The sequence below is a fragment of the Eleutherodactylus coqui genome, chromosome 4 (genome assembly GCF_035609145.1).
Source record: "Eleutherodactylus coqui strain aEleCoq1 chromosome 4, aEleCoq1.hap1, whole genome shotgun sequence".
Lineage (NCBI taxonomy): Eukaryota > Metazoa > Chordata > Amphibia > Anura > Eleutherodactylidae > Eleutherodactylus > Eleutherodactylus coqui.
In genome coordinates this window covers 171,497,013-171,524,243 of record NC_089840.1, presented here as the reverse complement: position 1 = coordinate 171,524,243, position 27,231 = coordinate 171,497,013, and the positions used below count along the sequence as shown (strand labels likewise).

At 42.0% G+C, this 27,231-nt stretch overlaps 1 protein-coding gene and 1 long non-coding RNA gene across 3 annotated transcripts in view; one reads left to right on the top strand and one right to left on the bottom strand.

The window, feature by feature from the left end:
* The window catches only part of LOC136625837 (uncharacterized), an 86,310-nt gene extending 69,408 nt beyond the window's left edge, over positions 1–16,902 (bottom strand). The window contains exons 1-2 of the long non-coding RNA XR_010792586.1: positions 16,858–16,902; positions 13,590–13,845 (exon numbers count right to left, since the gene is read on the bottom strand). This is a non-coding gene — a long non-coding RNA (uncharacterized lncRNA). The remainder of the gene's footprint in view (positions 1–13,589; positions 13,846–16,857) is intronic.
* The window catches only part of LRMDA (leucine rich melanocyte differentiation associated), a 773,841-nt gene that overhangs the window by 56,150 nt on the left and 690,460 nt on the right, over positions 1–27,231 (top strand). The gene's annotated exons all lie outside the window — the stretch shown is intronic.

The following is a 27,231-nucleotide window of genomic DNA, read 5'->3' as shown; positions in this document are numbered from 1 at the left end:
CCGTGAGGAAGAGCAGAGCTTCTCCGCCCGCTACGGATAGGTAGATTCTTATAAATTCTTATTTTCAGCGCTCATGTCGCGGGGCAGGAGGGACCCGCTGCAGATTCTACATGTAGAATCCGTAGCGGGCCCGATTTTCCCCATGGACATGAGGCCTAAGTTTTTCAGTACATTATATAGTGCATTAAATATTACCATTGAAAAACACAATTTGTCCTGCACACAACAAACCCTCTGACATCTACGTCAATGGAAATATACGATTTATGATTTTTGAAAGTGAAAGGGTTGTACGTTTCAAGTTATTACCATCCCATAAGGGGATCACTTTCTGATTGGTGGGGGTCTCACCTCGGAGACCCAAGCTGATCTTGAGAATGGGAGTCCCATTTCCCGCTCCTCACTGCGGGCTTACTGACTCTTCCCATAGTGAGGAATAGATTGAATGGAGCACTGATCGTGCAAGCATTCTAACCATTAATTTTCAGTGGGACTGCTTAGATAGCCGAGCGGCAAGCGCTCAGATATTTCCATCAGCTCTATTGAAATGAATGGAACGCCAACTGGGCATGCTCGGTTAGCGCTCTACTCTGATCTTATGGGGGAGAAGTGAACCCCCTTAGTGACAGGCAGATTGGCGGGGGTCTCAGAGGTAAGACGCCAACAATCTGCAAGTTCCCTTATCCTGTGAATAGGGGATAACTTATAACCTTCATACAACCCCTTTAGGATGTGTTCACATGTAACTGATTTGTTGCGCATTTTGTCACAAGTTTGATATAGATCTGCAGCAGATTTCACCCTCAATTCGAATTCAGTTGAAAAGGTGAAATCCTGCTGCAGATCAGCACTAAAATCTGCAGCAAATCAGCGACATGTGAACACTTCCTAAACACTTCTAGGTGTTTTGCTACAGACGTGAATGCAGTACCAAAGTGGGCCACTGCGCAATGTATGGAGCTACCTGCTTACTACAGCAAAACAGATAGAAGTGGGACAAACAGTTTTCTGACCATGTGAATTTCACAGAAGGTAGGACATGTATGTGTAGCTTTTTTATACAATTATTGGATTTTAAATAAAATGGTGTTACTTTATAAATAAAGGTTAATTATATATAAAGTATTTTATCATTTTAACTTGTATCTTTCTTCCATCTGCTGTGTTTAACAGCCGAACTGATGAATTATGAATGTGTTCCCTCCAAGATCCTCTTAAATCTGCTGAATTGCTTTAATGATGATGGGCCACTGTTAACTTGGGGTTTGGTGAAAAAGCAGCTGGCTATTTGCATTTTCTTCTGACTTCAAGGAGCTTAACAAACCTTCTATGGTTTAACTGTTTGATTGGTAGCGGATCCCGGTGTTGGTAGCCCCTCATACTGGTGCTTTATCTTTATTTGCAATTACACACTGTGATAAATCATGTATATGAGCTCAGTGCTGGTAGAAGATCTGTACATTGTGGGGGTTCTGGACTCCACGTCTTCTCCATAATCTCAAACAATTCCGCTTATTCTTCTCTTCCAGTTCTTTACTAATTTCAGAGTGGAAAGCAAACTTCAGCAGCAAGCTGTCCGTGCTCTTTATTCCTGCTCTGTTTAATGTCTGCCTCCTGACATTCCCGGCCAGACATCATTTTAATGGTATGTGTAGTGATAAAGCCAATAATATGTCAAAATGATTGATAATCTAAGCATTACAGCAATATGACTTTGCTGTCCTCCTCTCAGTCAGTTGTGATGGTTTCCAAATTGAATTCTTACAGTGTGTGTGTGTGTGTGTGTGTGTGTGTAGCTTGCAAGTATGTCTGTTTTTGTCTTAGTTGTCCAATTATACAGAAAGCAAAAGCTTTTTATTTCCTGTTTTTGAAGGTGCTGCAATACATTGATTGCACAAGCATTGTTTATCTTACCTTAGTGAGTCATTTTATGATATACGTCTAGAGACCCGTTTAACAGATAATTAAATGTGGGACTGGAGAGTCATCGTGCTATAATTAATTTTATAATATAGAACTAAAACACAAAACTCTTAACCATTTATTCAGTTTTACACTTTATCATGTTGCCAACTTAGAACTCCATTTTATTGTTTACATGTATGTTCTACATACATACAGTGACATATGGCTGAAAAAAGAGGCATGATCATCCAGTTTAGCCTAATATCCTGCACTGTTTATCCAGATGAAGGCTAAACTACTACCGTATGAGACGGAATTCAATTTTCTTAATCTTATGAAAAAATGTCTCCACGTGACAAACAGGATAGATTCTTAGATCTACAAACAATATAAGATTGTGTAACGAGGCAAATACATTTTATTTATCTTGTACATGTTAGAAGGGCCCCATGAGAATAAATGAATCACAAAGTTCTTCCCTGCTTGGGACTCCAGGAAATCATCTGCTATTTTTGGGGAAACCTGGCAATAGGTGCCTGGAGCACCACCAAGGGGCAAATTACACATTACACGCCACCCATTCAAATGTCAGGGTTGCCTGTGTAAGGACAGGAGAGACACTCTAGAGAGAGACATCCAGTGTAATCCCCACCCTGCGTCCTGGACAGCGGAGACACTCCATTAGATGGAAAACTGTTGTCGTCTCCATATGTAATGGAAGCCATTGCAGGCTAATTCGGTGGGGACCTATAAGAAAAATAACAATGGCTACAAATGTATGCAGACTGTCTTACTTGTTGGAGGACCTGACCACTCCTCTTTAACCCTTTCCAATCCATTTATTTTTCTCATCCATTCTCCCCAGCTCCAAATAAATTGGAGCTGGGGAGAATGGATGAGAAAAAATAAGTTTTCCCTTTACCCTCCTGATCAGACAGTTCAGAAGGGGGCAGGTGGTAACCACACCGTGGGGGAAATGTGGAAGTATTACTTCCTTATTCTCCCTTCAGCCTCCCGACTCGGCGATAACGTGACAGCTGGGGGTCAGGTGACAACGACGGTCACATGATTGCCGGGCGGAATGCGGAAGTAATACTTCCGCATTCTCCCTTCAGGCTCCCAGCTCGGCGTTCATGTGACCACTGGGGGTCAGGTGACATCGGCGGTCACATGATCGCCGGCCGGAATCTCCGTGCATTACATAGCACTAATTGAGCGCTATGTAATGTGTAAAGGAGAAGGCAGAAAGGGTTTTTAACCTTTTCTGCCTTCTCCTCGGGGGTCCTCGATGAAGACCAGTGCAGGAGTGCATCTGCACCCGATGTGTCTGACGATCGGGTGCAGATGCACTCTTGCACTGCAGTGTCGGACCTGCCCCGGCATCGGAGCTGTGGAGGAAAATGATGATGTCGGGGCAGGCCCGACATTGGATTGGAAAGGGTTAAGTTTGATATATTTGTTCTGTTGTATTGAAATGGTTTACATATATACAAATTATTTATTAGAAGCAGACTGATAAAAAGAGGAGGTGGTATTACATTGTATGTTAGGAAAGCATCATCTCCACAGAGATTCAAGCTTCTCAGAACATGGGAGTTCTGTAGAAACTGTGTGGGTAAGAATACAAGGAGAGAACAACAGAAAGGACACCATTGTAGCCATTTACTATAGGCCACCTGGACAAGCAGAAGATATGGATGAACTCTTTTAACATCAGATGGCCAAGCTCTCAAAAAAGCACAAGACAGTGATCATTTTACCTATCCAGACATTTGTTGGGAATCTCAGGACACAAATGTCCAAGAAGGTTGTTAAATATCATGAAATGACATTCTCAAAGCACAATCGTTAACCCCTTAGTGACCATATGCGTGAGGGGGGATGAAATTACGTACCTAAGGCCCCCGGACCTGCAGACCTTACCACTGCTTCTGCACACGTGCCCGTCGCATGCGCAAAAGCCGTGGATTGCCAGGGTAATTTTAAATCTCCCTGCTCCTGGTTGCAAAACTTAACCGAGAGCCTGGAGATTTCACGGGGGGGCCGCGGTCAGCAGTTCCTGGTCACGTGTTCGCCATTATCCAATGGATGATGGCGATCATGTAAAGTAAAAAAAAACCGTTGAAGTTTCATCTCCCCTCACCGATACGATCGGTGAGAGGAGATGAGACTTTTTACCAGTGGCCTCCATGTTTGAACCCCAATGTGATCCTCCTCCGTGAACCTTCCCGGATTCTGCACATGCGACCACCGGCAAAACGCCAGACACATGCGCAGGAGGCGGGGAGTCCAGGAAATTTAAAATCTCCTTCCTCCTGGCGACCAACTGTCACTGAGAGCCTGGAGCAGTGACCGGTGGCCTCGTTAAGTGGTCCTCGGTCACGTGATAAAATGATAGCGATCTACCTTAGGCCGGTCTCACATGACCGGATAGTAATTACGGATTCTACATGTGTCTGATCCGCGGTAATACGCAGCTCAATCGCATTGGATTACACAATCACGCTCACATTAGTGGGATGGAATTACATAATCCACTCGCAGAAAACAGAATGCAGCAGGTTCTATTTTACTGCGGATATCCGCAATATAGAGCCCATTGTGCTCTATGCTCGCGGAGGTACCTGCAGCCCATACGCATCTACATTGTTTACGGGCTGCGGGTACCTGCGTCATCGCTAAGTGACGGTGCGGGAAATACAAACAAAAAAAGGTGTACTGCGCATGACCACCTGTGTGAGTAGGCAGTTATGCGCAGTACAATACACGGCCGTACGCAGGGCTCACAGATGGGCTCACAGCTGGGATCCGCTGCGGGCCTCCGCAAACGGATTCCACATACGGCCGTGTCAGCTCGGCATTATTCAGACCGCTACCTGTAATACATAATTTACAAGAAGCCCTGGGAACGCTCGCCTTCCTGCAGTTCCAGGGGCAGCTTGTTGAGCACCTTCTGTGTGAGCCCGCCGCACCTCAGCAAGATTATGAAGCCTCACAGAGCGCCACTTTTTACACCCCATCCCTGCCGCTGAGGTCAAGAAATACCCAACAAAAAACATGAGAGCAGGGGGAATACCCAATTTTATTGCCCCATGTGCTCATCCCAACCAGGCCCCCACAATTACCTCTGTCTTCAAAAATACCACACAGTGAACATTATTACTTTTATCTAAAATTTTGGGACCGCCAAAAAGGGCGCGGAGAGGGGGGGGGGGGGGGGATTATTTTTAGGGTGTCAGGTTTTTTTTCCGCACAGGTCAGCAATGGGGCCTGGAATATATTCAGTTGTGCCCTGCAATCCAACAGGTGTTTCTTCCATTATAGGCCTAGCCATGTGTCCTTTAAGTAGATTAGGGCCACAAGGAGTATGTTTCTGAACACGGGACAAACAGGGGTATCCATTTTGGGGTGCAAGTCTTCATGTGTGTACTGTACAAAAAAAAACAGTTTTTTAACTGACAAAATTGCCCAAAAAAATGAAAATCGTAATTTTTTTCCTTCTGCTTTGCTTAGATTTATTCAAAAATTGTAGGGTAAAAATACACAGTACACCCCTAGATGAATTTTTTAAGGGGTCTAGTTCTCGAAATGGGATCATTTGTTGGGGTTCTCTGTAGTTTTGGCCGCTCAAGGGCTCTACAAGTGTGCAATGAGGCCTAAATCACCTTGGCAAAATGTCTGTTCTGAAAGCCACCGACTGCTCCTTTTATTTTGGGCCCCGTTGTGCATCCAGACATAAGATTAGGGCCACAATGGGTATATTTCTGAAAACAAGACAAACCGGGGTATCCATTTTAGGGCGCCCACCCACTGGCGTTTTTTTTTCCCTGCGAAATTCGCAGCATTTTTTTTCTCCTGGGGTCTATGGGACTTGTAATGTTAAAATCGCGATCGAGCAAAATCGCAATTTACCGCGAATCGCGGTAAATTGCGATTTTGCGCGATCGCGATTTTAACATTACAAGTCCCATAGACCCCTGCAGAAAAAAAATGCTGCGAATTTCGCAGGGAAAAAAAACGCCAGTGGGTGGGCGCCCTAAGGGTGCAAGTCTTCATTCATATGTCTGCTGTACAGAAAAAGCTATTTTTAAATTGGCAGAATTGCCAAAAAAACAAGAATCACAATTTTTTCCTTTTCCTTTGCTTGAATTCATTCAAAAACTGTGGGTTCAAAATATGCAGTACAACTCTAGATAAATTCGTTAAGGGGTCTAGTTTTCAAAATGGGGTCATTTGTGTTTTTTTTTTATGGTTTTGGCCGCTCAAGAGCTCTACAAGTGTGCACAATTTCTGTTCTGAAAGATACTTGACTACTCCTTTCATTTTGGGCCTTGTTGTGCATCCAGATATAAGATAAGGGCCACAATGGGTATGCTTCTAAACACACGGCAAACAGGGGTATCCGTTTTGGGGTGTAAATCCTCATTTTCATGTGAACTATAGAAGAAAAATTGTCTTTAAAATGACATATTTGCAAAAAATTATTTTTTCTCCTCTAAATTGCATTAATTCCTGTAAAAAACTGTGGGGTAAAAATACTCCTGACACCCCTCAGTGAACACATTAAGGTCTGTAGTTTTTAAAATGGGGTCATTTGTGGGGGTATCTATCATTCTGACACCTATGAGCCTTTGCAATCTTGGCTTGGTGTAGGAAAACAAAGTGTTCCTCAAAATGTTGAAAAGCAATGCTAAATTTGTACGTCTCCCAAATGGTTAAAAAAAAACGAATGTTTTTCAAATGTGCATCCAGAATAAAGTAAACAGATGGAAATATATATCCTATCAAAAATTTGTACAGTATGTTTGCACATATTTTAGATATTACAGTTGAAAATGTGAAAAAAATGATTTTTCCAATATTGACACTTTTGATAAATACACACTTCTATCTGTCTATTTTTACTATCTAAATGAAGTACAATATGTGGCGAAAAAACAATGTCAGAATCACTTGGATATGCAAAGCCTTTACGGAGTTATTTTATGTTAGAGACCTGTCAGATTTCCAAAATTTGGCTCCGTCACTAAGGCACAAACAGGCTTTGTCACTAAGGGGTTAAATTCAGGTCAACCTAAAAATAGTCGTGCGGTCTTATTAGGATTGCACGTTGAGTTCTCCGTGGGTAGTGCTGATAGCATTGCTTCCCATCAGACAACAAAGGAGCTGAAAGCAGATAAGAGCCCTCCGGCTATTAACTGCATTCAGCTAAAGGCTTCATTTGCATGCTAATAAGCTATTAAGTAACTGAATAGCTACTCAATAGTTTATGCAAAATGATCGTTCAAAGCTGTCACTCATACTGTTGTTTGAGCGATCATCGCTCCATGTAAATGGGCCTTTATCGCTCCTGGGCTTTCATACAGAAACAATAGTCTTTCAGTTAATAAAGGTGGAGCACACCGGAGATCTCTTCTGGCTGCCTCCATTCACTGTGAACAAGCAGTCATTCAAACATAAAAGACTGCCTGTTTGCAGTCAATGTGAACTCGCTCACTAGTCTCTTTGTTTCATTGGGCTGAAATGAAGTGATTAATGATTACTTAGCGATTTCTTGCTTAGTACCCTGTAGGGTCCCGTCGACAACTAGCATTGAAAATTACTCATTTGAGCCATTTATTTTACCAATAGTTGTCCCGTGTGAAGCCACCCTTACCAAAGCATAAATGTTTGTTTAAACTTCAGTCCCAGACATTCAGTATTCAGTGTTACCAGTCTCACAGTAAGGCCCAATGTCCACAGGCGGATTTGATTTGCGGAATCAGCGTGAAAGATCCGCAAATCAAGCCACCCATAGGCATACATGGGCATCTGCAAATGAAATAAAGCATTGGTCCGGAAAAAAATTGCAGCATGCTCCATTTCAGTTCGGTTCCCGCACGGACGGCTTCCATTGAAGTCAATGGAGGCCGTCCGATACGCGGCCCATCTACAATTGAATTGCAGACAGGCTGCAGATTCCGAGGGAAACCAGGGGTTTAAAAAAAAAAAGAAGAAAACTCCACTGCACATGTGCGGCGGACGGCGCTTCCGCACACATCCGCAGGGAAGGAAATGGAAGACCTGGACTGGTAAGTAGTGTCCTCGGCCACAAGTAGGGTCGGATTCTGCTGCGGGCTTCAGCATGCGGAATCTGATCCGCCCGTGGATATGAGGCCTAACTTTGGAGTAAGTGTACCACAATATGCCTGTGGCTTTTATTAATCTGCAAGTCCCAAAGCTTCATAGGATAAAAAGTGCTATCCACACATACCGTATTACAGGCTTATATATCTGACTGCAAGGGAACTCACAGAAGCTTTAAAGAGGTCATTATTCTAATTTGTTATTCCGCCACTACAATATTTAATTTTCCTTTTAGTTCCCCCTTCAGAAAGGCAGAGGTCTTTGTACCCTTCCTGGCTCATCCACCTAAGTACACCCCCCTTTCCATCCTCCCTCCTTCTCTCCGCTTACAGCTAAATCAGATTTACAACAACTGTCAAAGTCTGGGATGACAGATAAATTAATCTTCTCTTCATGAGTTTACATCCCAGGCATCTGGGCTTCTGATCCGGTCCTAACAAGCACCAGATCTCTGTGAGCTGTCACTTACAGTTGATGTTTTCTTGACTCCAGTTTTATTATCCTGTCATGAGAATCTATTTACTCTGCAGTCGCAGGGTGGAGTTTTGGCTTTTGGACAACGTGATTTCATAGGTGATGGCCTCTTAAGCCTTCGGTTCCAGGGGAGGGGGTACAGTTACAGAATTAAAAGGATACAGATTAACAGTTTAATTGATGATTAGAAGTGGGAATTCAGTTTTATTGTGTTCAGTAAAGTTATTTAATACATCCCCTTAAACATGTACAGTTATATGTATACTTCTAATACAATGATCAAAAACTATGATCACATTTCAATACAATTTAAAAAGGATATAGTCAGGAATGATATTTTGTAAGCTGACAGACATAAATGTTAGCTTTGTGGTCCATTGTGACAACACTACAGAATATGCATGTGTTATATAAAATGAGTATAATAAACTAAACATGGCTTTATTTTCCAAACCTGCACAGAAAACGATGACTAGCAAAGATAACCGCTGGGTGAAAATGGACATTCTGTCTAATGGAAATCCCCTGACTTTTCCAGAAGTCTGGCACCACCTACTCTCCGATGACCAATGTCATGGCTTCAATGTAGCAGAGCGAACCCCAACATGAGATATCCCGTATACACCTGCAGCCCTGGTCTTTGCTCTGGCTCAATTCACTGTGTTGGGTTGTCCACGACTGACCTAGACTATTAGCTATATGAACTTACACTTCTTAAAACAGCTCTTGTTCATTCTAAAGGCTTTTTTATTGTCTTTACAAATCATTCGGTGATACAGTATCCAGCGCTCGTTATCTCCATCAGCACGTGTATTTTTCATTCTAGTATAATCCAATGTACATTGACCAGTCATAAGATCAATACCACCTATTAAACTGAGCAGCCCTCCTCCCCTTGTGCTCGGACGCATCGAGGGACAGGCTGAAGGTGTCCTGTGGTGTCCACCATTAAAATTTTAACAGCAGATCTTAAAAAGTGCTGTAAGATGTGTAGTGAGGCCTTAATGGATCAAACTGTACAATTAATTAACCATGATTTATGTATGCTGTGAAAAATAAATGAATAGGTAAAAACTGCAGCAGAATTGGGTTTTTCTGCATTTTTGACAAAACGGCAATATAAATTAAACCAATATTTATATGTACTATAACATGTCAGCTGCATAAAGTACGACTCATCCCACAAAGACAAGGCTTAGTACAGATCCGCTGAACAGAAAATACTAAGATTGGAACTGCTTGGATACTACATTGAAAAATTGTTGTCCTGGAGGCCAAAATTGTCCCGGTCTTCAAGGGTTTAACATTGAGTAAATATACTGCTTTGGGCCGCCTACACACAAATGGATTTGCATTGCAGAATCCGTGGTTGGCGTCTGTATCATGGATCCGCAGCAAATACTGTTCGTTACATGCTACGGAAAAGTGCTCCTTCTTCCACACTTGCGGAATCGAATTGCGCTTTCAATCGCAGCATGTTCCATTTTAGTGCAGATTCTGCACGGACGGCTTCTATTGAAGTCAATTGAAGCTGTCCGACACGTGGACCCTAAGCAATTAACACTGCAGAAAGGTCACGGATTCTGCACATATCTAAAGGCGGCTCTGCTTGCCGCAGCTATCCGCGATACAGATAAAACATGACGACAGGTACTCGCGGACGCTAGCTGCTGTCAGGGTCGGATTCCGACCTGTTAGTGTGCATGCGCTCTTATTTATCATGTATTGATCCTCCCAATCTGAGTGTATTTTAGCCCATTGTAAGGGGGGTCTCAGACAAATGTCGGCATTGAAAGGCATGTACTTTCGATCTTCCCTTCACACTTGTGGATATAAATTGCATACTCTGCTAGCGGAAGAAAAATTGCAGCATGCTCTCCGCGCAGATGGCCTCCATGGAAGTCAAGCGACAAAGCAGGAAATACAAAGGAAAAACAAAGTACTGTGCATGGCTGACAGCAGGCCACCGTGGTCATTATCAATACAGATAAATCAGGTACGCAGGGTGACCATGTGAGCCCAGCTCAATCCTCCACCATTCAGCAGTTTGGCTGTCTGCATGCTGAGGGTTGTGGTTCTTCTGCTGGCCCTCTTGTATCAGTACATTGGTAAGTATATGGCTGCTTTCCGGGGTATTATTTAGCCCAGATCAGCATTAAAATTCTGCAGGCTTCAGATCTGAAATGTTTGAAGATTATTCAATGAGTCTATAGCCCACGTTTCCATTCTCATGCCAGTCTTAGAAAAAGACAGTTGGAGTGATTTTTGCCAAATTAAAAGGTGTATGTCTCTTAATACATTTTTCACATTTAGGACTGTCTGTTCCAGGAACAGGCAGAGATTGGCACCATTTTCTGACTTTCTTCTGTCACCAGGTTTATATAGCCGTGTTTGAGGGCGGCATGCAGTAGAGATGGCAGGAAAGTGATATTTTTTGTGAAGACACAGTTGTTCTATTAAACTTGCAGTTGACTCCTTGAAGTGCCATGCATTCACTGTGAGCAGTCCAATGTATTAAAGGGTATGTAGTCCATCCTTCAGCCACTGATTGATAGCTTTCTCCCTATTACTGCGCATGAGGAAAAAGCTGTCAATCAGCGACAGGATGGCACGAGGATCCTGCTTATCATGGGTACATGGTGAGAGAAGCCCTTTAGTAAATGAGTCTAAAATTTGGGACCATGCTCACTTTTCTCTGCACCATGATTTACAACTTTTCAATGCACAGTTAACATTCAAAACTGTCCTAACTGCTTATAAAATGTGAGCCGATGTCTTTAAGGTGAACCTGTCACTGCCCGACCCATGGACAGTATAAACCCAGGTAAGGCACTGCTGTTGCGGTCTTGCATGTCTTATTCTGATGAGCTGCCATCTTTAAGACGAGGAAAAAAAACACACACTTTAAAAAGATGCTTGGAGTGGGGGCTTAAAATCCTGGGGGCGGGCCTCTCAAGCCTGGAACAACTAGACTGGCAGGTCTCTCCCCGGTTTGTGTTATAGAGAAGCAACTCTCAGTTTAGGTGATCTTCCGAGCAGAAGCTGGGTGAGGCCCATCTCCTTAACTTCAAGACCCGCTTCTGGAAAGCTTTCCACAATACAGTACATTTTTATGGAAATGCCCCAGCGTTTCAAAATAGAACATAAATTATTGCAATGGCCAGTCCTGAGTTCAAATTGCTGTGGTTTGGGCTGCAGGAATGTAGTGATAGGTACACTTTAAAGCTCAGCTAAATGCTTTGGGATCTGTATCTCAGCACGTTTGCCAAATGTTTTCAACCAGCTGAAGATCTGTGAATGCAACTCTTACTTTAATCTGTCAACAACCACTGGCCATAAACGCAGGGCCGGCGCTTGCGGGTGGCTTATGGAGTGGACTCGATAGCTGAGCCGGCAGGTGTCAGCTATTTAAAACACCTAAAACCTGCCTGCAAAAACTACAACTAGAGATGGCTCCAATCACTGCCATCTAACAACGTGGAGACCACAGTCAATGCTGACCGCTGCTACTAAGCCATTACCCATAGAAGAGCTTTTTTTTACAGGACAAGTTGTATTTTTAATAGTTTAGACTCATGTGATATATCATTATTTATCCTGCACATCACAAGAAAAAAAAAAACTAAGTGTGGTTTTTTTGGACATCCTACCTCCTAAAAAGTTGAATAAAACTAATAAAAAAGTGCTTATGCTCCCCAAAATGGTAGCAAGAAAAACTGCAGGTCACCGTGCAAAAAACAGGACCTCACACAGCTCTATTGACTGAAACATAAAAAAGTTATGATTCTCGGAAAATGGAAAGCTATTTTTTCTAAAATAAGTTTTCTTTTGTTTTTTTTTTTACGTAAAACATAAAAAACCTGTCTAAATCTGTTATTGATGCATTTGCACTGTTAAAACAAAGCCTAAAAAAACTATAGCACAATTGTGAGGCTTTTTTCCACTTCATCCCACTTAAAAACTTTTTAATGTTTTTCAGTACATTATATGCCACAATAAAAGAGCTATTCTACAACTCATCCTGCAAAAACACGCGCTCTTATACGGCTGTGTTGACAAAGTTATGGCTCTTGAAAAGCATGGATCGAAAAAACAAAAAGGAAAATTAAACCTTTCTGGGTAAGGCAGTTACACTTTGGTGTGTGTCAAACAATGACAACTAAAACATGGGTGTGTTAACACTAGAACAGGGCACTCTATAACGCTGAGACCAACAATGCCAAAAGTGTAGTATTGCAAGGCAGGAATGCTTACATGTTACAGTATACCCCCTTCCTGATGTCATAGCCAAATCCAAAGCAATAATTACCAAACTGCCCCCCCGGCAATTAGCGCTAATTGTCAGGAAAACACGAGCGACTGCTGCTATCGCTCGAGTAATAGCACCCTAACAAAAGACAATTTCTTCCAAACCAGAAATGGATGTTCATTTCATACACATATTTCCAGTAATACAATGAAAGCTAGTGACCTTCTATGGAGCCTGAGAAATAATAACCGCTTGGATTTACAGATTTCTTCAAAACAACAATTTACTAGAGCAGACACCTCAAATTATTAATAGAACTCATTATTTACATTACAATTCCATAAAGGATAATTAGATGACACACAATACTTCTATCACTGGTTTTATGCATGTAAACAGGGAAATTATTGAAATGCTCAGAATAATCAGAACTGTAGTTGCAACATGTATATACCGTCCATTGTGTAAGAAGATGTTTTAGGTCAAATGTTATGATGAAAGTTAAATCGATCATAATCTTACCAATTGCTGTATTTTGCACTACTACGGGCAGGCAGGTGTAGGTATTGGTCAGCTGTTCCCAGCTAGTGGGTATCACCATGGGAAGTACCGCTAAGCAAACCTTTTCTCTTTTAGAATGTCAAGTGTAAGAGTTCAGTTAGATGGACGTATGTCTGGCATGACTTGTTTGTTACAAACCCATGCTGGCTCTGTTTAATTACTCCATTCTCATCCAAGTACTTGCAAACACACTGTTTATTAATTTGCTCAAAAATCTTTCATGATATAGAAGTCAGGCTCACAGGCATGTAGTTTCCTGGATCCACCTTCTTACCTTTTTTGAAGATAGGGACATTTGCCCTTTTCCAATCTTCTGGGACTTCTCCTGTTCTTCAGGAATGTTCAAAGATTCCAGCGAGTGGTTCAGCAATTACCCCTGCTGCTTCCTTTAGTATCCTAGGCTGCAATTCATCTGGACCTGGAGACTTGGATTCATGTAAGTTAGCTTAGTGCTCCATCACCATCTCTCTGTTGATAGCCTGCATTCTTGTATTCGACAATAGCACAGGGAAGTTCAGCTGATGTTACATCTACTTTTTGAGAGAAAACAGATACAAAATAGGAATTTAAAAGTTCTTCCTCACCATTTTAACTAATTCACTATTTTCATCATGTATACATCCTATATACTTTGACTGTTCTCTTGCTTTTGATATTTCCCCCGAATCCTTTTTTATTGCGTTTGGTCTCTCTTGCAAGTCTCAATTCATTATTAGCTTTAGCTTTTCTGACACTTGCCCTACAGTTTCTGCAGACTGCATTATATTCTTCTTGAGATAGGTCTCGACTTTCCATTTGCTAAACATATTTTTCTTCCTTTTTAACATGTGTGCAAGTTCTGTGTTTATCCATCCTGGCTTCTTTAAATGCTTCCCATTCTTTCTTCTTTTAGGGATTGTTAAGTATAGAACAGTGATTGCCATTTTCTTTTTACTCATGAATGTGGCAATCCACTAACATGGTCTTTGAGCCATTGGCATCCTTCTCTACAATTCTGTCAGGTTTCCTTCACAGTGCGCTTTTGTGATCTGTTTGACATAAGTGCTAGGAGGGGTCCCAGCACGTAAGCGTGCATCCTGGAGGCCTTTTATGCCTGTTTTTGGCTAGTAGTCTCTCCAGACACATCCTGTAAAAGAACATATCTGATAAATGGATACTATAACAGTTTTTGGATGACAGTTACCGCTACATGGCCTCTGTCACAGGCATCCAGATACATCATGATATATCAATAGCTCTTCATGATGTATTCATTAAACAGATACCATTATTGGCAATGGCTGATGGATGTGTTAAACAGATGCCTAATAATGACAGGTGCCACCTGTTAGTGATAATGGAGTACGTTTAAAAGATTTAGGCTATAATTGTATCCGCTTAACAAATATGCTTTTCCCAAGATGTGTCTGGTTGGAGTAGTGCAGTCTGCAGTGCCCTATTTCCATCTAAAAACCCCCGTATCTCCACTAGACACATGGCTAACGGAGGCAGAGAGGGCCACCATCTTGTGAATAGGGGCTCTATGGATCTGTTTGATGCATGGTCCAGGAACCCCCCCAGCGCATATGCAAAATAGATCTGAAAAATGCAGTGTGAAAGTAGTCTTGGGCATAAAACATAGCCTTCATTAAACATCTACGTTGAAAGCTTTTGTCAGCGCATACGTTTAATGGAAACCGTTACAGAAATGTGAAAAGAGCTTTCTTGGTGAAAACTTTAGTTTTTTCTCCGCTTTTCCTTGTGAGGCTACACCCATTTCAGGGCTCTTGTACAAAAAGTAAACAAGGGACACAGAGAATTCCTTGGGCTCTGCACATTCGTGTGAATCTCTTACATGTTCTCATTAATATTAGGGAAAATTGGCTTCTACATCATTGTTTTTTTTTTTCCTTTCTCCAGATCAACATTGGGGGTAATAGGCTGAACTGCATTGGCATGTGTGTGTTTCGGCCTTACATACTTTGTTATGTTGTATTGAAGAGGTTTTATACCTGTGTCTTATGGACGTGCACAGCGGCACCATGCTTCAGCACACTACCATGTGGATTCATACTACAGACTTCTTGCAGTCCCTGTATTAGTTCATGCCTATGTGCACCTTGTATTGTTGTGAAAATCAAGCTCAACATTATAATGATATTTAACCAGTTGGCAAATTGCAAAGGCAATGAAATGTATTATAGTTCAGTGTATGAGCCATATACCTAGTGCCAGCGATAGCAGCACAGGGCCGTAATACGTCTGTCTGTTTGAGCCCTTAGGCTGCATTTGTGTGCATATGTTTCAGCCCTCAGTGAGACTGATATTAATTATTCCGTATAAATCCGGAGGGGAACTACGTGGAGGGTAAGTATAATAGTCACATTCCTGGATTCAGTGTTTCTGCTCCTATAAGCCCATAACTTTAGTTTATGGTGTCCGTAGGAGATGACAGATTCCTTCTAAGAAATTTTCTCTGTAATCTTCATTATCAGTATGATTGTTGTCTGATCTCAGAAGACTTCATTACGTGACCTAGGCAGGTTTCACTAAGGCTAGGTGCACACTTGCCATAACTGCGAGTTGCGCCCAAAAGACTGTAGTGCAACTCAGCACGGGCACAGCATATATTGGCATGTCCTATTTCCCATCCATAAAATGAATTTTCTCTCATGAGTTTTTTCCATGTGAAAAAATGTCCATGTTGTATGGCCTCATAGGCTATAATGGATCTGTGTGCAGTCTGTGTAATTCCACGACCACATTATGCTAGTGTGCACCAAGCGTTAGGAGGATTTCATCTTGTTCTGATGAGGAAAGACTTCTGCAGGTAAATATTGGACATCCTAATAAAATATATCTACGTATTAATGTCCATCATAAAACAACTCTCCCAATCTTGATATTGTGCTGATAGTAGGTAAGATGTGCGTTTACCCTTGTTTAATTATTAACAGAAAGAACCTTTATTGGGCAATTACTTTAATGACTACAGGTTCCTGCCCCAGAAATCAAACTTTTTAAATTTATTTGTCACCACTTGCAGAGTGAACAGCAAACTGTGCCCGTCAGTTCTCCATATTAGTGTATAGATATCGCCTTATCCGGCTTGAGGAAGTCTATAAACTGTGGTTGTATCATTTGCCTGTATTATAAAGCGCTTCATAGTGGAATCCATCTTCACGTTTACTGGACATCTGTGAGCAGTTTTAATGTTTTTGCTGGGTTTATCCATTCAAATGGCTTGGCCATAGAGAAGCTTAGGGAGAGGCTGTACACCTTGTGAGCTCCGAGTCACGGAGGCATGCCGCACTGTCCTGCATCATGTAGAGTGGCAGCTCTGCCCCATTATACAGAATGGGGGACAGCTGTCACTGTGTATGATGCAGGACAGTGCGGCCCTCCTCCATGACTCGAAGATCCAATCCGAGTCAAACTTCAAAGTGTGTTTATTCCACGGTATTTTAAAATAAAAGATCCATGGGGGTAATGAGCACACCGGCCTGGCTTCATATTGCCTATGGTGTGGGCAGCATGAACTCCTTACAGAATCCCGTACGTACCTTGACACCTTCAGTTTAACTCCATTCTCCACTGCTGTTTTGATCTTTGTGGCATGCTAGTGCTTTCCAGAACAAGGTGGCGTTGCTCAATTGTGTAAGAAATATGCCTGTGGCAGTATGTGGCAGCAAGCCCAGGCTTGAACAGTTTTTTACCTCGCCTCTTATATATTTTTTTTTTGCCTGAAACTGTCCGCTTCAGTCGCTGACATTGCATGTAATGGACTGAGGCCTCCCACAATGGAGGTGGAAGATTTGCTTAACTCTGTTAATTAGTGGCAGGAAGAGAAATGATCCTGATTGGGAAAAAATGGTGACTAAACTGTATTTACACCCTTAGTTGCTGCAGCTGGGCTTTTAATCCTTTTCATTTTATTTACGAAGAAAAATCTAACAATCGGCCTTAAATCTGATGTCAATAGAAAATGGGGAATTCAAGGCAGTAGGTCACCAGAGTGCTGAATAGTTTTAAGCCCTAGAGCCTGTACAAAAGAGCCTGACAGTCCACATTTTCTTGAGCTTTAAAGTAAGTCTTTGGTAACTTTAAAAAATCCTCTGCTTGCATGACTAAACCTATTGAAGATTTAAAGTCTAAAGCCGCCCCAGGCTTAAGGCTAAAAATGTAATTCTCCACCAGAATAGATAGGGTTCTCAAGAACTATGTAGTGCATTTTGGCTGATTTATTGCGAAAAGCTATGCATGGTAGTTATGGACTCCGTTTACTTGTTATACTTCACGCCAAGGTTTAAAAATAAGATTGACTCATTGTCTGCCTGTCTGCTATCTGGACGAGGTTCTCAGTGTTTTGTAAGAGCCCTCCTATTAATAGAGGTAAATAAAAAGCACCCACTGTATTTGGGGAGTATTAACCATAAGGCCAAATGCGCATGGACGGATTATCGCTGCGTAATTTGCGTCTAGGTGCCCGCCGTGAATTCCGCAGCAATGTCCATTCAAAGACATGCAATGGTAAATGATTCTTCCCTGCCCATGAGCGGAAATCAACTATGATTTTCCACGCGCATGGAAGAATCACAGCATGTTCTAATTTGTGGGTAAAAACGAACGGACGGCTTCCATTGCAGTCCATGAGCACTGCGGAAGTATCGTGGGAATTTGTGTCGCTGCACTGCGCATGCTTGCCGGCTTTTCCGGGAGAGGTGAGTATGGGGTCTCTGCGGGGCGCTGGGTCTGATTCCACTGCAAGATTTAGCAGTCGGAATCCGACCCTGCCGCGGGCAGGAGGCCTAAGTGAATATTCCTTTAAAGTCAAATTGTAATTCACACAATACACATAGATTACTGAGATTGGTCTACCAAGGCTAGGACTTCTGATTCGTGCATAGCAGGAAAATGATGGCGTTACATTGTATTTCTTGTGTCAGGGGGTCTTTGCTGCCTGTTTTTGACCATTAATTGAATATTACTTCCAAACAGTTTTGCTAAATGACGTTTCAGAGCATCTTTTTAGCAATGTGAGCTCCCAATATCACATGTTCTCTATGCTGTCATGCTTCAAGGCTTGGAAAGGCATTAGCCAATGGCCTTTCCAAAGACACAAGGAGGGAAAGTCGGTTAAGTCATAATATTTCTTTAAATTATAAAACTGATCAATAAATGTATATTTTTGTAAGTGAACCGCAGAACAATTGGAAGTCTCATTTAATATGAATTCAGGATGAAGGAGATGTGAAAATACTTGTAGTACTATGGAGCAGCTGTCTCCGATCATAGACCACTATCATAGAGGTTCTGAAAATGGGAGTCGTAAAATCTTGCAGGTTGACTAAGCATTAACACCATTTAGTATTATGACAAATTGGTTAGTCAGAATTTTTGTTTATTTTTAGGTTTCTGGGCCTATGGAAGACATTTTTCAAATGTTATTTAGTTTGACTGATGATTTTCTATAGACGGGATTGCCAGTGAATAAATATAGATTCTTTCAATTTTCATCTGGATTTCTAGTAATCTGATGGTTTATACCAGCATATCTAGTCTTCACTAAGGCAGTATGACTTGTTCTCTAATGAAAGTCTACAAAATGCCATAAGAGAGCATTTGGTCAACTACATTACGTTCATTTGTTTGAATTCTCAAGCTTTAGCATGAATTGCAAAGTTTAATTCCACCTGTATTTTCAGCTTGTCTGGTGTTTTTTTGCCTTTTGATGGCAAATAATGCTTTTTGCAGCACTTATTTTTTATTGTCTGCATTGCACCCCTTCTAAGACTATGTCAACACTGGGGAATTTGCCGCAATATTTCCATTCAAACTCTCCACGGAGACACGGCTATTTACAATAGCAGCAAAGTGGATGAGATTTTCGAAATCTTGTTTATCTGGTGTTCACACGGAAAATCTTATGAAGTCGTGGTTACTTTAGAGATACCGAGGAAAAACATATGTTCACCATTTTTCATAGTTCTCTGCGTTACCCAGGAAACACCATGGGGAGGTAACCATGCGACATTTCCTTTATATAAAATGACATCAGGAAGTGAGAGAATTTGATTACGTACATAAAATTTGGACACTAATTCTTTTGCGCTTAGAATTGAATAATCGAGTTGGGACCCATTAGCTTTTCATATTTATGACACAATCAATGCTTGTGCCAAATTTCCCGTTTCTATGACACCGGAAAGTGAGAAAATTAGATTCCGCACATAAAATTTGGACGCTAATTCTTTTGTGCATAGAATTGAATAATGGAGTTGGGACCCTTTAGCTTTTCATATTTATGACATAATCAATGCTCGTGCCAAATTTCCCATTTCTATGACACCGGAAAGTGAAAAAATTACATTCCGCACGTAAAATTTCGACGCTAATTCTTTTGCGCTAGAATTAAATAATGGAGTTGGGACCTATTAACTTTTCCTATTTATGACATAATCAATGCGCGTGCCAAATTTTAAGTTTTTATGACACCGGAAAGTGAGAAAATTACATTCCGTACGTAAAATTTGGACGCTAATTCTTTTGCGCATAGAATTGAATGCTGGAGTTGGGACCCATTAGCTTTTCCTATTTATGACATAATCAATGCTCGTGCCAAATTTCACGTTTCTATGACACCAGAAAGTGAGAAAATTACATTCCGTACGTAAAATTTGGATGCTAATTCTTTTAAACATAGAATTGAATAATCGAGTTGGGACCCATTAACTTTTCCTATTTATGACATAATCAATGCGCGTGCCAAATTTCATGTTTCTATGACATTGGGAAGATTGAGAGATTTAGATTATGTACGTAAAATTTCGACACCAATTCTTTTGCGCTAGAATTGAATAATCGAGTTGGGAAACAATTACTTTTTTGTAGATAATCTATGCCTGTGCCAAAAGTCATGTTTCTACGACATCGGGAAGTTGGAGAACTTTTGGCGAGTCAGTCAGTGCTTTCGTCTTTATATATATAGACTAGCTGATATACCCGGCTTCGCCCGAGTTAATTTGGTACTGGTGTTTATCTGGTGTTCACACGGAAAAGCTTATGAAGTCGTGGTTACTTTAGAGATACTGAGGAAAAAAAATATGTTCACCATTTTGCATAGTTCTCTGCGTTACCCAGGAAATACCACGGGGAGGCAACCATGCGACGTTTCCTTTATATAAAATGACATCAGGAAGTGAGAGAATTAGATTACATGCGTAAAATTTGGACACTAATTCTTTTGCGCTTAGAATTGAATAATCGAGTTGGGACCCATTAGCTTTTCCTATTTATAACATAATCAATGCTCGTGCCAAATTTCCCGTTTCTATGACACCGGAAAGTGAAAAAATTAGATTCCGTACATAAAATTTGGACGCCAATTCTTTTGCGCTAGAATTGAATAATCGAGTTGGGACCCATTAGCTTTTCCTATTTATGACATAATCAATGCTCGTGCCAAATTTCACGTTTCTATGACAACGGAAAGTGAAGAAATTACATTCCGCACGTAAAATTTGGACGCTAATTCTGTTGCGCATAGAATTGAATAATCGAGTTGGGACCCATTAGCTATTCCTATTTAGGACAAAATCAATGCTCGTGCAAAATTTCCCGTTTCTCTGACACCGGAAAGTGAAAAAATTACATTCCGCACGTAAAATTTCGACACCAATTCTTTTGCGCTAGAATTGAATAATCGAGTTGGGACCCATTAGCTTTTCCTATTTTTGACATAATCAATGCTCGTGCCAAATTTCCTGTTTCTATGACACCGGAAAGTGAAAAAATTACATTCCGCACGTAAAATTTCGACGCCAATTCTTTTGCGCTAGAATTGAATAATCGAGTTGGGACCCATTAGCTTTACCTACTTTTGACATAATCAATGCTCGTGCCAAATTTCACGTTTCTATGACACCGGAAAGTGAAAAAATTACATTCCGTACGTAAAATTTCGACGCCAATTCTTTTGCGCTAGAATTGAATAATCGAGTTGGGACACATTAGCTTTTCCTATTTCTGACATTATTAAGGCTCCTGCCAAATTTCGAGTTTCTATGACACCGGGAAGTGAGAGAATAAGATTTCGTACGTAAAATTTGGACGCTAATTCTTTTGCGCATAGAATTGAATAATCGAGTTTGGACCCATTAATTTTCCTATTTATGTCATAATCAATGCTCGTGCCAAATTTTAAGTTTCTAGGACATTGGGAAGTGAGAGATTTAGATTACGTACTTAAAATTTCGACGCTAATTCTTTTGCGCTAGAATTGAATAATCAAGTTGGGACCCAATTACTTTTCCTATTTTGGAGATAATCTATGCTTGTGCCAAATTTCATGTTTCTACGACATTGGGAAGTTGGAGAACTTTTGGCGAGTCAGTCAGTGAGTCAATCATTGAGGGCTTTCAGCTTTATATATATAGATTATAGCTTACAAGAAACTGGCATATTCTTGACTACCCTTCAACCACCAACACCAGTTCCAACCTGGGTTCCAGTTGCATTTGCCCAGAGAATATCTCTTTCCTTCATTGCCTCCCACGATCCATGCAGCCTTCTACATCTGCTCAGCTTCAGCTTCCGTCCTTGCTTCTCACACCTCTGATGTTCTTATCTCCCCTTCTTCAGTCTCTTGTGTACGCTGTCCTCTATCAAGCAACAAAATATGAAGAACAAAGAAAAATAGTCACTCGACTGTTGCTATTAAACTGTAAGGCTGCTGATGTTTGCCGCTATCCTCAGAATACACTTATGTCCTTTATTTGCAATATGTATAAAATAATAATCACACATGAATCACAAGATGATACCAAGAATTCTTACAGCCACGCCGAGACCTCTGATCCTTCAACATAACTGCTGGCAAGTGAGTGATGGAAGAAAACCCCAGTATCACCTATTGGAATGGAAGCTGCTTGATACAATATCTATCTACCATTCCTCTAGGCAGCTCTCTGGAGGATTTGTTCCTTCACTCATTTGCATGGCTTTTTCTCCACCCTTGAACGCACTCAAGCTCTGATATATCCTTTTTGAGTACTAGTGGCCAAAACCGTCCACAATATTCCATGTGTGGTCTGACCAGTGACTTGTAAAGAGGAAGAACAATGTTCTCATCATGTGCCCCTAGACCTCTCCTGATGCACCCCCATGATCCTATTTGCCTTGGCAGCAGCTGCCTGACATTGGTTACTCCAGTTAAGCTTACAGTTAACTAAAATCCCCAAGTCCTTTTCCATGTCAGTGTTTCCCAGTGGTTTCCCATTTAGTGTGTAATGGTGACATGTATTTCCCTGCCCATGTGCAGAACCTACATTTATCAGTGTTGGGGATCATTCACGTGGGCCTAAATAAGCAGAGAATAAAACCCATTGATTTCAATGAAGCTTTTCGTTTATTCTAATGATTTGAAGATTTCTGTTTTGTGCGCCATCTTTGGTGCCCTGCTCAGATGTTTCACTTATGAAATGTGCATTCCAATGAACTTTCATAAGAGACATTCTCTTGTGTCTGCTGCCACCTTTAGGCCTCATGTCCACGGGGAAAATCAGGCCCGCTACAGATTCTCCATGTAGAATCTGCAGCGGGTCCCTCCTGCCCCGCGGACATGAGCGCTTAAAATAAGAATTTAAAAGAATTAACTCACCCGCAGCGGACCGGGAAGGTCTTCTCTTCCTCACGGCCGGATCTTCTTTTTCGGCCGGCGGATGAACTCGTCACGCCGGCGGCACATCGCAGACGTGCCGCGCGCATGCGCCGGGCACATCCGCCGCGCCGAAGCAAGAAAGATCCGGCCGTGAGGAAGAGAAGACCTTCCCGGTCCGCTGCGGGTGAGTTAATTCTTTTAAATTCCTATTTTAGGTCTCCCGCGGATCCGGACGGCTTCCATAGGCTTCAATAGAAGCCCGCGGGAGCCGTCCCTGCGGGAGACCCGCACGAAAATGGAGCATGGTCCAGATTTTTTCATGCTCCATTTTTTTTTAAATCCCTTTTATTGACCATCCGCGGGTATTTATCTACCCGCGGGTGGTCAATGCATCCCTATGGGGTGCGGATCCGCGTGCGGGAGAAGAGTTAAAATCCGCTGCGGATTTTAATTCTTCTTTTGCCCGTGGACATGAGGCCTTAAGCCAAAGCTACGCAAAGATTTTTGTAGCTTGATAGATGCTTGAATGATTTTATTACAGGATGCCACTATAAACTATGGGTGAAAGATCCCACCGTGAGGTACCCACCACAGCCTCCTCACACCTAACATGGAGAGCTTTTCCCAAAACGCATGTTTAATGGAACCCAGTAACACATTGTGAAGAGATCTGTTGCCACGGCCCAAACTGCTTTCTGGTCGGATATCTTCCTTGTACTGGTCGGATATCTTCCTTGTACTGTGAGCAGTGTGTTGTGTGTAGTAGTCACCAAATCCCAGGCTGAAGAGCTCTTGTGGCATTGGAGCTATTTTTGTGTTGTTGCAAGCAGATTATGAAGGATGTATACATGATGTCTATATATCAGTTGATCAATCTATATGTGCAAAATCTAGTGAAGCGATTGACCCATATTCATGTTTACCTTATTTTGCTTTCAACATTAAGGAATTATCTAGGTAGCACTTTGCAGAGAGCACTGGTTCCATTAGATCACTCTTGTTCCTCCTTGCACTTATCATTGTGAATGAGCTGTCATGCATCTTGACAGAAGGCTATCATTAGTGTCTAGTCATTAAAGCATGACAGCCACTATTGTTTATTGAAGCAGTTTAGAAGTGACTATTGCCGATCGATATTAATGCACACATTAGTGAGCATTTTCTTTTTGTTTGTTCTATGGCACTTAGGAATTTTGACACTTATAAACTCTTGAAAATTGGCCAAAGTAGATGGTAATTGCGAAACAATAGTATTTCATATAGACTTCCAGGCTTAAGAATTAGAATGAATGCAAATTATTTCTATGTAGACGAAGCATTGTATACAATACTTCACATATTTCAGAAAAAAAAGGAAAAGTATGACAAAATCATATAATTTTCATATTATTACATTTAGTCCATGTGTTGGATGAGTATCTAAACAAATTTTTCCTTACTATGCCACTTTCAGCCTTGTGTATTTTTATTCCATATTTGGTCCGTGTTTTATGGACCGCAAAATAGAGCTAATGTAAATATATGGGGGAAATTTACTAATGGCCAATTTACACAGGACGAATGTCGGACAAACGATGCCCAACATTTGTCCATGCATACACTTGCTCCTGTGCTGTTACACGGTAGCTAGTATCACTGGCTCACTCACAGAGCGGCCAGCAGGTGGTGGGGAGGCTGCAGGAGATTTCTCTCCTCGCTCTCCCCTGCCCCTCCCCATTCACTTAACATAGCGGCCATTCAATATTGAACGGCTGCTATTTGCACTGAATGATCAGCGTTCAGCTCATCGTCCATCCTTTATGCAGCATAAACGATTGTTTATGATGATTGTTCAGTGTAAATCGCAGCCATTCTAACGGAGCCTGCGCATTACGCAGCAAGAGCTGCCAGGGACTGACATCTGGACCCCCACTGCAACACCGCGAATGAGTGAGAAAACCGATCTCTACTGTAAACCCCTTACATACACAATCATTTTTGTTTGCAGCATGAAAAAGGTTCACAGAGGAAGGGTGCTCCCTCTGTGCTGTCATCAACCCTCTGCCATGAAATCACAGAGAACCCATGGTTTGCCAACATCAGATAATGGTGTCTGTGTCTGCCATGGTCTTTGATCACTAATAATAACAATAAGGGCTCCTACCCATGGGCTATATAATTCATTGCGTTATCCGCGGTGATAATCTGTCAGTGGGTAACGCATTGAACGCAGCCCCCTGTCATTGCGATTTTCTGCTCGTGGGACTTAGATTGCAGCATGCTGCAATTTGCCATGATTCTCTGCAGTGAGCTTTTGTGTCAGATAGGCTCACTGCAGAGAACTGACAGTTTTCTCCCCTAGTCCCGCACGGCGGAATATCGCAAGTGATATTGCGCCTCACCCCTGGACAGCAATATAGCAATCATAGTTTCTCAAGTTCAAGTCCCCTATAGAAACATAAAAAATGTGAAAAAAAATTAAAATAAAAACTGTGAAAAACTAGTAATAAAAAATAAACTTTTTTCCACAATTTTTATTAAAACAATAGAAGCGCACAAGTTTGTTATCATTGCTTCTGTAACAACCTATGCTATAAATTAAACACACTATTTTTCCTGCACGGGAAACATATAAAAAGAAAGCCCAAAAAACAAAGCCAAAATGCTTATTTTTTTCATTGCTCCTCCCAAAAAAAGCACGATGAAAGTGATTTAAAAAGCTGTACCACAATGATACCAATGTAAGCATAGCTCGTCACTTTAAAAACAAGCCCTCACAGAGTCAATAGAAAAATTATAAAATTATGGGACTTTGAATGCCATGATGCAAAGTGGTTATATTATGCAAAAGTGGAAAAACTTTTAAAAAAATATATAATTTTGATATTGTCATAATCGTACCAACCCGCAGAAAAAAATTATCATGTAATTTATGCTGCATGATTAGAGCCCCATTTACATTGGACGAGTGTCAGGCAAATGATGCACGACACTCGTCCCTGTATCCGCGCACTCCCGTGCTCCAGCTGGCTTGCACACGGAGCGGCCAGCAGAGCGGCGGGGCAGTGCAGGAGTTTTTTCTATTCTCTCGCTCCCCCGCCCCCCTCCATTCACATAACACAGGCTCTGCTCGCCACAAAAAGTTTTTCAAAAATTACAAGTTTCACCTCCCCTCATGGTTCGGATTCATGAGGGGAGGTGAATATACTCACCTCGGGTCCTCCGCAATGTCCCGGTGTTCCAGGACCTGAAGTCCCCTTATGCGCATGCGCGCCCGACGTCATACATCGGGCGCGTGTACAGAGGGGCTCAGGCCCCGGGAAATTCAAAATCTCCCTGCTCCTGGCTACCATGTGTAGCCAGGAGCAGAGAGATTTCACCGGGGACACGGTGATAACAGTGATCAAATGTATAACAGTGATCATTTAAAGTAAAAAAAAAAACTTAAAAAAAGTTTAAAAAGCTTACGTTTCATCTCCCCTCACGGATCATATCCGTGAGGGAGGATGAAAGTATGTACATAAGGCCCGCGGATTTATCCGCAGACCTTACCCCAGCTTCTGCGCACACGCACGTCACCAAAATGGCGGACGCATGCGCAAAAGCTGTGGAATTATGGATTCCGCATGCATCTGATCCGCGGTAATACGCAGATCAATTGCATTGGATTACACAATTCCGCTCACATTAGTGGGTCGGAATTGCGTAATCCACTCGCAGAAAAGAGAATGCAGCAGGTTCTATTTTACCGCGGATATCCGCAGCATAGAGCCTATTGTGCTCCGTGGTCGTGGATATACCCGCAGCCCATACGCAACTACATTGTGTACGGGCTGCGGGTACTTGTGTCATCGCTAAGTGACGGTGCGGGAAATACAAATAAAAAAAAGGTGTACTGCGCATGACCGCCTGTGTGAGTAGGCAGTTATGCGCAGTACATTACGCGGCCGTACGCAGGGTCACAGCTGGGATCCGCTGCGGGTCTCCGCAAGCGGATTCCACCTACGGCTGCGTGAGCCAGGCGTTATTCAGACCGCTACCTGTAATACGTATTTTACTAGAAGCCCCAGGAACGCTCGCCTTCCTCCAGTTCCAGGAGCAGCTTGTTGAGCGCCTTCTGTGTGAGACCACCGCACCTCCGCAAGCTTACGAAGACTCACGGAGTGCCACTTTTTATACCCCATACCCGCCACTGAGGTCAAGAAATGACCCCCAAAAAGCATGAGAGGAGGGGGGATACCTGGTTTTATTGCCCCATGTACCCATCCCAACCAGCCTCCGTAATTACCCCTGTCTTTGG